Raw genomic sequence first — 11,735 nt, forward strand, 5'->3', positions numbered from 1 at the left:
TGTAGCAGATTGTGGACCACATAACAACAACCACACACGTACCGTCACACCCAACACTCTCTGGACTGTGGGAGGAGCGCCCTCCCGCTCCAATATGTCGCCAGCCAAACGCGTCCGCTAGAATTCGAGTCACGACGTACCATCATTACACGTCCAGGGAGGCTGTCCTCCCGATGCGCATCATCCCTCCCAGTGAGCGCGAAGCAGAAGGAGGCTATGCCAGGGTACAGCACGTTACCCGGGACGTCACCCAGGAGCACGAGGGGGTCAACCAAATCATGAGGGGGATACGTGGGGTCACAAGACGCCACTCGTGACAAAAAGGTCACCCAAAAGCACAAGGAGGTCACTTAGTTTTATGCGAGGTCATAGTGGGTGACAAGACGTCACTCGGGACACAATAAGGTCACCTATGAGCATGGCGTCCTCCGAGGCAGACTAAAGTTCATTTGGTGGCACAAGGAGGTACTGCTAGTATAAAGAAAAGTCATGAGGGTGCTGGGGGAGATATCCGGTACATGAAGGTTATCTAGGGCACAAATGGGTCCTTTTGGGGTCAGAGAGGATCACCCATAGCCACAGGAAAGAGGTCACCCAGGATACTAGAGATTTATCGCAAGAGGATCATCTTTGGAAGACAAGGACTTGGCTAGAGATATCAAGGCAGTAACCAAGAACACAAACGTGTCTCCTGAAAGCACAAATGCATCGCCATGCAGCACGGAGGAAGTTAGGTTTGTGTGTAGAAGTACACGGAACTTTTCCATATATACACAGACGACCTTACACGAGAACACGCATCACACACCCTGAGAACTACACACATCACACGACCTTATCTCATGATGCACATGACCACACTCTCCATGGATACACGGACCAGCAGTCGCAGTCCCTCAGACAGACGATCAGACGGCTCCCAGGGTGCAACTGAACCACTTGTGGCGTCAGTGAAGCGCAAGGACTGATACATCTGGTATGTTACGAGGCAGTACCTGCCCAGCCCGGCCCGCTGGAATAGAAGGGAGGGAGGAGTGGGCTGGCTCTGACGTGACCAGTTAGTGGAGTGATGGATGGCGTAGAAAGGCTGCTGGAAGAGTCTTGTTTTTCTTGTAAAGATTGGTGATATACGGCCACGAGACAGCAGTGTGTGAATGAATTATTGCAAGTGTGCACATACGCATGCTATGCAGATATATGTAGGCGAATGTAAACGTACGCACGCACACACACACACACACACACACACACACACACACACACACACACAAAGATACATGGATTCATAAATATTTGCCGCGTCTCATGGCAGATTTATCTCTGCCAGTAAAGAGAGAAAGCAAGAAAAGTTTGATCTGCAGCTGTTTGTCTCTCTGGCTGCATTCTGCTGTGTGCAGCTGCTTGTTTCTCTGGTTGAATGCAGCTGTGTACAGGTGCTCGACTCCCTGGCTCGACGCTCTCGGGTAGCGCTATAGGGAGGGTGCCCCTCCAGCCTGGAGGAGGACGGTATGATTTTATATTCTCACCTTATGTGTGCCATCCTCTCCTCAACCTACCCTCATCTCTCTCTTCTCCTCCTCATCCCCCCCCCTCCTCCTCCTCTTCTCTCTCTGTCCTTCTCTTTTAGCTCTACTGGCCGCCCTGTTACTTTCTGTAAACGGGGTAAATTATGATTGATATGAACATTAAAACAGGATTATAGCGAGATGCAAATTAACATACGACACAGACAGACATCATGAGCCCAGAACCCAACAACCTGTCGACTGTCACATTTACAACAAGATTTTTAGCCGGTAGAAATTTCTCTTAAGTGAACGAAGACATTACATCCGGAGTCGGCCGTATCTACCCACGCACGATATAATTTATCCGGATTAAGACGTCGCCCGGATCTTAACTCTGGACCTGAGCTGAGGCGTTCCGGTGGAAGGGATCTGACAAGGTGGTGATTCACACGGTAAGGGAGGGAGAGAGGGAAGGAGAGTAGATGAGGAGGAGGAAAGTATTGGACTGAAAGAAAAAAGAAACAGAGAAGAGTTACAGACAAGCAGGGAGAGCAAGATGTCATCCCAGGGTTCATTTACGTAGGCAGCAACCAGAGCAGGAGTCTTAGAGTGTACACAAACTTCTTCGACGGCAGGACCAATACACATGTGAATTCCTTTTCCTTCTTTCACATAAAAGATCTTATTTAATAACTACCTTATCAGTCATTAACAACGTCATCTACAGGGTATCGTCAGACCCTGATGAAAGTCGAAGGCTTAAAGCAGACCCAATCTTAACAACGTAACCATCTAACAAGTAATCTTAACGATGTAACCATCTAACGAGTAATGAAAAGAAAATTGCTCAGCGACACAATCTCGACCATATCCTCATCGTTCTTGCCACAGCGGACGTAAGGATAACAACACCGCTGGAGTGTCGGCTACGTGCCGTGGCAGCCAGCTGGGTAAACATAATAGGGAGTCTCATGATTGGCTGGCTCCCGACACAGAGCTGCCAGTAACATTATTCACCAGATTCTACTGCCTTACACAACCCACTCCGCTGCCCTAGCAACATTACATATGACGGGAAATCTCACAGTAAAAGAACCTCGACTGAAACTTATCAGCCGAAATGAATTTAGGAAGGTCTCATCTTAGATCTCGAGGAACGTCTTCCTACATGCCAACAATGGACACACACAAGGGCTGAAATTATGGCTATAATGCTGCGTCCTGCTATAATGCTGCGTCCTGCTATAATGCTCCGTTCTGCTATAAAGCTCCGAGAATTATATACCAGAGGGTCCCTGGTTGATGTTTGTGGGATGAGCCTTAACGGCCTTAAAGTGATGTGTCAGCGAGGGTTCAAGGGTCGTCAGTAGGTCATGGTTTTTGCCATCTTTGATTATTGTTTACGATGGAGGAAAACTGATCGCCAGGTGTGTGTGTGTGGAGTCATGTCTGCCGGGTGTGTGTGTGTGTGTGTGTGTGTGTGTGCGTGTCTGTGAGTGATTACTATTGTATGCTACGGGGAGTGTTTACACACCTGCAATGCCCACATAAGCTGTCACCATCAAAAAGGTAGTTTTGTCAAATACTCGTTAACTATCGATACAGATTGGTTCATAGTAATGCTTAACCGTTTCTAAAACAGTTTGTCGTGTTCGTTATCGATATGTTTATTGAAGACCGAGTGTTTATTATTGTTTAATGCTGTTTTATCTGGAACTAAAAGCACAAGGCAATAAATTTTAACAATTCCTGGCTCGTCACGGCCGCGTAAAGCCGTAATTTTCCTACTTAATATAATATTCTCGTCTATATCGTCCACATTATGCTGTAACCTCTCCCATAAAATGCTATAATCTTTCCCATTTGCTCCACACCTTACCTCGCTTCCGCCCATGATCCCACTCTTTCCTCGACCAGTCGGAGCATTAGGCTCTTACATGGCTCTTTCCCCCCTCAGGTAGAGCATACGAATCTCGTCTGGCGCCTCTGTCAGCATGCCGAAGCATACGAGCCATATTTTGCTCCTCCTCCACACTACCGACGCATCATACCAGAGCCTCTACACCTCACCTCGCCAATGGAAGCATGTATGCCCATTTTAGCTCTCCGGTCGCCCAGCTGGAGCATATGGAGTCCATCTGTCACTTCCCCGGCTCAGTTGGAGGACATGGTCCCCATCTGCCAATTTGGGAATGCATTTTTCCCCGACCACAGCAGAGGGAGCAGCGCTGGGTGGGGTGAGGGCAGAGTGCCTGGCTGTCTGATCTGTTTACTGACCCTCTGTCTCTTGTCGCGTCCTCTATCGGTTTATCAATATATTCCTCTCTCTCATATATATATATATATATATATATATATATATATATATATATATATATATATATATATATATATATAAGAAATCAGATTGGAAGATTGCCCGCATTTCAACTGGACAAAGTATCAAGGTATCACAAACACCCACAGACGGTTCGGCGAGACTGTTTCAGCTAGGCAACATACTACGTTCTCTGGTCATGAACCAAGATGGATAGAAAATAGTAAATCTTCAACAGACGTTCATGGCACGTTCAGCTGTCAGGATCAAATATTTAAGCAACACCAGTGTGTCCAGGTCCTCTCTATATCTTCTATAGTCTTTTTTGGATATCATCTGTCTTCTTTGACTGCGTGGTTGGTCACATCATTTATGAATATACTTGTTATTTGGTCCAGCTGCAAACTGTTTGGAAAATATCATACATTAACTTCCATTAAGCCAGACCAGGAAAACACAGAGGCAAACTGTTGTTGTTGTTGTTATAAATTATAAAGTCAACTGTACAGAGCACCACAGGCAAAGCGCTACACAAATGTTCCTTTACTTGAGTCTATTTATTTTTCAGTTTGCCAAGACATTTGCATAAACCCTGCGACTCAGCTCAAAATACATTTAGGTAAAGTTTAGAAATCCCTGGATCCTGTGGGAGAGTCCAAATTCTATGAATATAAAATGAACGAGATTATTTAACACTTAAGAGTAGAAGTAATATCTAGGTAGGTATGCATCAGGGACAGTACAGGAGTTTGTAAGTGTGTGTGTATGTGTGTGTGCGTGTGTGTTTTCCAGCTTCACATGCCTTAACTGCACATCTCGGCACCATGGAAGGGCATCAGACACTGAAACACCCACATAAACCTGGACGTCCAGGTCACATGATCAAAGGTACCTTCCTCAGATCACGGTGTCACACACCTCAACACAGTCTAGTTTGCTTCTCTTGTTCCCGTTAAAGTTTCTTTTTTTCTATATCTTGTTATGTGTTGTTTTATCATGTATGTCATCAGATAGTCTTTGCTTCATTCTTCCTTCCCGATTCTTTTCTTTACGTTTTCTTTCATCTTCTCCCGGCGAGGAGGTGCCTTCTCTCCACTCCGCTGGCCCTACAGACGCAGGTGTGTAAGGAACACTTCATTAACCTTTAATCAGCCACGACACCCACACCTGGAACTCCAGCCGCGATGGCCTTGATGGTGCCGATCCTCCTCCACCCTAGCTGGCCAGCAAGGGTCACCGCAGCTCTCACAGCAACAGGAAGGTTTTGGTCTTAGATCATCGACGATAGAGGCGAATCTTGACCTCCCAGTGACACAGCTGCTGCAGCAGTAGTAGAGCAGTTACTATTGCAGTAAGGCAGCTGCTGCAGTACTAAGGCAGCTACGACTTCCAAAAAAAGTTGGTGTAGTGAAGCAGCTGCTGCTGTAATGGGTAGGTACTGCTATGGGGCACCAACTGCTGAAGCAGGATGGTTGCTGCACCGGGGCAGCTGCTGCAGTGAGGCATCTGCTGCACCGGGGCAGCTGATTTCAGTCTGCTTCCACGCCTGGACACTCTTACATGAAGTCTCAACATGTGTTTAATGTTATGGCATAGTTGCGTGACATGACACTGATGCGTGACAACATTTGTACAGTCAACATTCAACCTGTACAGACGCTCGACTCATGTCTTCCCATATGTGTAAAGTGAGAATTAATATATCGTTAATAAGTATGGCTTACATGTGTGATAGATATCAGTAAAGTGCTTCATTCTATCACTAGAATATTGGTGTGAATCTCGGAAGATTATTGCGATATTTGAATTCACTTCGACTTATCATTAAGGCACGGACATAGATATGTCATCCACGAAAATAAAAGTAATTCAAAATGTCCAGTGCTGTAATGTATAGCTCATGACGCAACATGTTTTCATCACAAACATCTATCAACGTTTCTACGTTGCGTTCTGTCTACAAACGAAACTACTATCCTGTCTAACACCCGTCAAAGTCCGGAGGATGAAATTAAGTAATAGTTTCAAACTACGATTCGCTACGTACGTTATCGTCCTCACAGTTTTGAGCCTTATGAAGGGACCATTACCCGAGGCAGCAGCACTCGCCCTACAGACGGCCCGTTACTGCCATAAAGATGATTAGATATTGGCAAGATTAATGGGCGGCTGGAGGCGCGTCACACAATGAACGCTCCCTCCCATTAACAGAGGCGTCCCATTAGGAGCTCATATCCCCGTCTGACTGTTGTGATAGTATCCCAACGGCTGACTGTCCCAGCAAACACTGTTGCCCTGGCTGAGGACAGGAGGGTGTCGAGGGTGAGCTGGTGTTGTGCTCGAGGTGATAACTGGGTGTAGAAGAAGCAGTAGTGATGGTGCAATGACTGGGTGTAAGGGGTATGACGTAGCAGAGGCATAGGTCTGAGTATAGATGACTATAGAGGCAAGTGTGTGGGTGTAGATAACCATACAGATGGTTTAGTGTAGGAGGAACAGTGCTGAGGGTGTAGATGATACACAAAGGAGGCGTAGGGGAGCAGAGGCGAGTGTAGATGAACTTATGCAAGTGGTCTGGAGCCGCCGATGGAGAAGCGAGGGTGGAGGTTTAGGTGTAAAAGATCAGCGATGTAAAGCAATGAATGAAGTAGTAAAGAAGAGGGAACGTAGCTTGAGGGAGTGTGGTGCGGGGGAGTGTATGGTGATGGAGTGTGGTGCAAGGGATTGTGATGCGAGAGAGTATACTTTGAGGGACTATAGCGTGAGAGAATGGAGTATCAGGGAGTGAGGAGTCTGGGACTGTGATTCAAGGGGGTGTAGTGTGGAGTAGAATGCCTGTTTATAAATGAGGAGAAGGGAAAACTAATTTTAAGATAGCTCAGTAAATATCTCGACTGTCTTACCAAAAGAAAATCACTTGAAAGTTTGATACGATTCACAATGTGCATCATAACATGAAATACTTTAGAAAACAGGATATTGTTCCCTACTTATAGTGCGGTTGATGGTGTCTCCAACAGTTATAGTCCCCTCGATTCCCGTGACTGGGGCGTCCACTCTACGTTCTAGCTAACTGGTGTGTTGCTGACCAGAAGAAAGGTTTATAGGTTTGCATAACCATCCTCAGACTCCCTAGTTCTGTGGCTGATGCGACGGTGAGAGAGAGAGAGAGAGAGAGACTGCTGGAGGGGAGGGCAGAAGACGTAGGCCTGGTGGAGCCACTATTAATTTCCTGAGTGGTGCAGGAGACGCGATAGTCGTGATTTTGTGATCAGAGCGACGAGATGCTGGTGATAGAGGGGGAAGGGAGAGGAGAGGAGGGAGGGAGGGTGTTGTATGGGAGTAACGGAGGAAGGGAAAAGGGGGAGAGAGTGAGGAAATGTAGGGAAGGGGAAGGTACATTATGTTAGGACCTTATGTAGGGGAAAGTGTGGAAAAAAAGTGTTCTGAGTTGGGGGTGTGGTTGGCTGGGGAAGTACACAGCAGGGAGACACACTGGCTGGGGAGGTTTGGTTTGCTGGCGAAGTATCTAACGGGGAGACACACAAGCTGGGGAAGCATCGTTTGCTGGGGTATCACGAAGCGGGGAGACACGTATGCTGGGGAGGCAAGGCGCAGAATGTGTACTAACGTGGGGGAGCTCGTGCGTGGGAGACATAGCCGACACAACATCGGGGTGAAGGACAGTATGGGCAATGAAGACATTATGAGGAAAAGACACAACATGAGGAGGAAACACATGGAAGCTGACGGAGGAGACGAGATTACGCGGGAGACACATGGTGGAAAAGATCAATCAAAGGCTACGAGGCAGGAGAAAAAACTTCAAGACTGAGGGCAACACATGGACCACACTGCGTAGCGCGGGGACGGCGTTTATACAAGACGTAGAGCCACAGCTCGGGGGGCAGAGTGAATGTACTGCGTCGTTGAGGCAGTGTTGGAATCAGGCGTAGACACACAACGTAGGGAGGAGAGTGAATATATCGTGTGACCTTGAGGGATAGTTCTGAACCCAGGCGTAAACACGTACTACGCTGGGAGGAGAGGAAATACTGTGGCGAGACTGTGAAGTGGACGGGTGAGGTCATCCCGCGGGCAGGCATCGGACGGGAGGTGCTGCCGTTCAATACTCTGATGAACGAACAAATATGTGAGGCCGCTACACCACCCTACACACTCCAGGGAAGCTGCTGCCCCACCATGAGTCATGTGTGAACTGTGGAGGTCTGGTGTGTGGAGAGTCTGGTATGTGGAGGCCTTAGTCTGACACCAGTACACACTACCATTGTGGTTTGTGCTGGTCTGTCTGTTCATCACGCTGAATAATGTTTAAACTGTGAAAGTTAATTCGAAAATATTTTGTGTAGTTAAATTTTTTTTCTGAACTGAAGCATTGTACATCTGGATAGAAACAGTTGATCAGGATACATGTGTTAGATATACCACACAGCCCAGGCATGTTCACCACCACTCACTGTTAAAGCGACACTTTACGAGTCACTTCCTCCTTATCCTACTCTCGAGCTCCAACTGCCCCCAGCCCACTCCTTGTCTTCCTATAATTCCTGTTCCTGTCTTTCCCACTCTAAAGTTTCTGCTCCTACTTCCTTCCCGCTCCGGAGTTGCTGCTCCTTACCACAACTATAGTCTCTCTCTCTCTCTCTCTCTCTCTCTCTCTCTCTCTCTCTCTCTCTCTCTCTCTCTCTCTCTCTCTCTCAATTCTGCTTCCCTTTTTAACTCTAGAGCTCCTCCTCCCACCTCCCCTTCCAATAACTTTAGAATTGCTTCTTCTTTCCTTCCCATTTTGTAGCTCCCATTCCATCCCATCGTACTCTGTATAGTTTCCACCCCTTCCCCTCCCACTTTAGATTTGCTACTCCTCCTGTCACTGTTGAAGACAATATTGGCACCAATAATCTATACACATATTTCGATGTCTCTTTATGTTGCTATAAAAGTCGCTTGCTTCTATCCATGACCATAACATACGAACCAAAGTCACATTAATTTACTTTTTGCACAGAGCAATTAGTTTACCAGATCCATTTTCGCTTGTTGAGAGAAAGTCATTATAAATTTAGGCGATTGTTAGAGAGGAAGGGTGTGGTGCCCCTCACACTCCTATACACACCATTGGCATCTGGTGCCTCCCACACGCTGCTACACGCCATTGCCTGGTGGTGCCTCTCACACGTTGAGGAACCCTACTGGCTGATGATGCCACCCTCGCGTTACTGAACCCCATTAGCTGGTTACTCCACAGCCACAACTTTATATCTGGTCTTTTATGAATACTACTGCTATGATATCCCTGGGGATAGGGGAGAAGGAATACTTCCCACGTATTCCCTGCATGTCGTAAATGGAGACTAAAAGGGGAGGGAGCGTGGGGCTGGAAATCCTCCCCTCTCGTTTTTTTAATTTTCCAAAAGAGGGAACAGAGAAGGGGGCCAAGGGAGGATTTTCCCCTCTTAGGCTCAGTCCCCTGTTCTTAACGCTATCTAGCTAACGCAGGAAATGGCGAATTTGTATGAAAAAAAAGTTATAGATTAAGAGATGGTGACAATGAGGTCACTAATACAATGGCCCGTTCTTCACTACTACAGTGTCCTGTAGGTCTTTGCAGCAGTGTAATCCCAGTCACTGCTCCATTGCTCTGGCATCCACTGGGGCAAGTGACCTTCCGATCATCTCCATGGTCTCCCGCAGGTTACTGCCGCAGGCCCTCCTCACACCACAGTGGTCACATCCAGTATGCCCCCCGTGTTTTGACCAGCGCCAGACTGTCCTCCTACCAGCAGCCACGCTCACCCGCTATCATCGCTGATTGGTTGTTGTTTCAGCATAATCTTGCAACAGGTGGACGTGAGATGACTCCTAAATCATCCTGTGGGGAGACGCTCCCTGTCTGGCCTTTCTCTTCTTTCCCAGTCTATCACCAACGTGTGTTACTACTGTTGCAGACTGACCCTCACCTTAAAGCCATCTGTTACATACGTTGTTTCTTCCTCGGTGTTTCTGGTTTGTTGCTTTGCGTTTCCTTTTGTTCTGAACCTTGAAGAAGCTGGGAACATGACCATTGTTTTCAGCGTTTCCGTTTCCATGGACGTGAGGTAAAGTCGTGCATTTTTTCCCCCATTTTTGTCGTGTGATCATTGGACGAATCAAATATTTTAGGAGGAAAGAGTCTGTCTGTCTATCTGTCTATCTCCGGAGCAGGACCCTTCCACACTTGCGTAGGGTGTGGGGGAGCTTGAACTATACCGCAGGCCTGTATTCTCTGACTCGTACAATGATAAACAGACGTTCCTGTATTTCTGTCATTTTTGTATTTGTAGAGATCATGATGTCTGTATGTCCTCGATGGAACAATGTTGGTCTGTGCTGTGTCCCTCTGTCCGCATGTGCGAGAGGCTCATGTGTGTGTTTGTGTGGGTGACGCAGAGGTACACGTGTCCGTGATTGGGCCACGTTCGTTGTGGGGTTGATGATGTCTGTGCCTACTATATGTGGCATACGTCTATAATGATACTATGTCTGTATCTGTGAAAAAGTCATGCATGTCTAAAAGAAGATACTGTGTGTGTCTGTGAAAGGGTTTTCTGTGCGTCTACAATATATTTCCATGTCTTTAGTTTTATCATTCATCAGAGACTTGCATTGGAGCCTCAGTCATTGCCAGAATGTCCCCCCTTCTACCATTCCTCACCCATAATTCAATAAGGAAAACGCTGATAATGGCAAGTGTATGAAAACAGTCAACACATCATGAGACAGCAAGGGTCCCAAGAATTGTCATGAATGATAATGAAAATAATCATGTTAACATAGTGCGACGTCTAGTTGTTAGTGTCCCGGGTAAAAGGGAACTTCAAGTGTGCTATAAACGGATAAACTGACAAGCTAATTTCCAGAAAAAAATATTTCCTCTCCTGGGGGAACTCCTCAAAAAGTTATCCTCCCCTGATCTCCAGAGAATTAAGACCCCCGTGCGTGAGAGTCGAACATACTGGGTTAGAATTATCTTCACCCCATAACACAAATCCTCTGTACGAACAGCACCCCAGCACTGCGTTAAGGGAAGGAACCATAGGCGGCGACTGCCGGCCTCACCCCAGCCAACCACACCCCAGCCACCAACTTCCCAGCCATCCACATCCAAACCATCCACATCCCAACCAACTACACCACAGCCATCCACATCCCATCTACCCTCTCCCCAGCCATCCACATCCCAACCAACTAAACCCCAGTCATCCACACCCCAGCCAGCCACATCCCGACCAACTACACCCCTGCCAGCCGCACCCCAGCCAGCCACACCCCAGCCAGCCACACAATAACAATAATGCCTCACGTGATTATGTCTTAACAGCTGAGAACAATGTGTCGTTAGGCGGCCATACCAAGACGTTGATGAGGCGGCCGTGGGGGTGGGGTGGGGTGGGGTGGGGTGGGGTGGGTTTAGTTTGTGAGGGAGGGTGGGTGGGGGAGGTGGGTGATGGGGAGGGGAGAAGATGGGGAGGGTGTGGGAATGGATGAAGAAGATCTGTGGAAGTATTTGCGATGATTCACTTTCAGCAAGGCTGAGTGAACGTCTGTCTGCGAGAAGGCCTCTGTGGGTGTCTTTGATCGTGGATCTCACTACGTCTGGGAAAAGGTCTCACAAAACATGAGAAGAAAACTGTGATAACGTCTGAGAAAGCGCTTGGGAAAAAGACCATCAGAGTACGAGAGTATCAGTGAGAATGTCTCCTGAAAATTGTGTGCGAGTGTTTGTAGAGGTAGTTACGACAGGTATGAGAGAAGGTCGTGTTAGAAAACATGGTAAGATCTGTGTGTGTATGAGACTGTTTGCAAGGAAATATATATATATATATATATATATATATATATATATATATATA

The sequence above is a fragment of the Panulirus ornatus genome, chromosome 16 (assembly GCF_036320965.1).
Source record: "Panulirus ornatus isolate Po-2019 chromosome 16, ASM3632096v1, whole genome shotgun sequence".
NCBI lineage: Eukaryota > Metazoa > Arthropoda > Malacostraca > Decapoda > Palinuridae > Panulirus > Panulirus ornatus.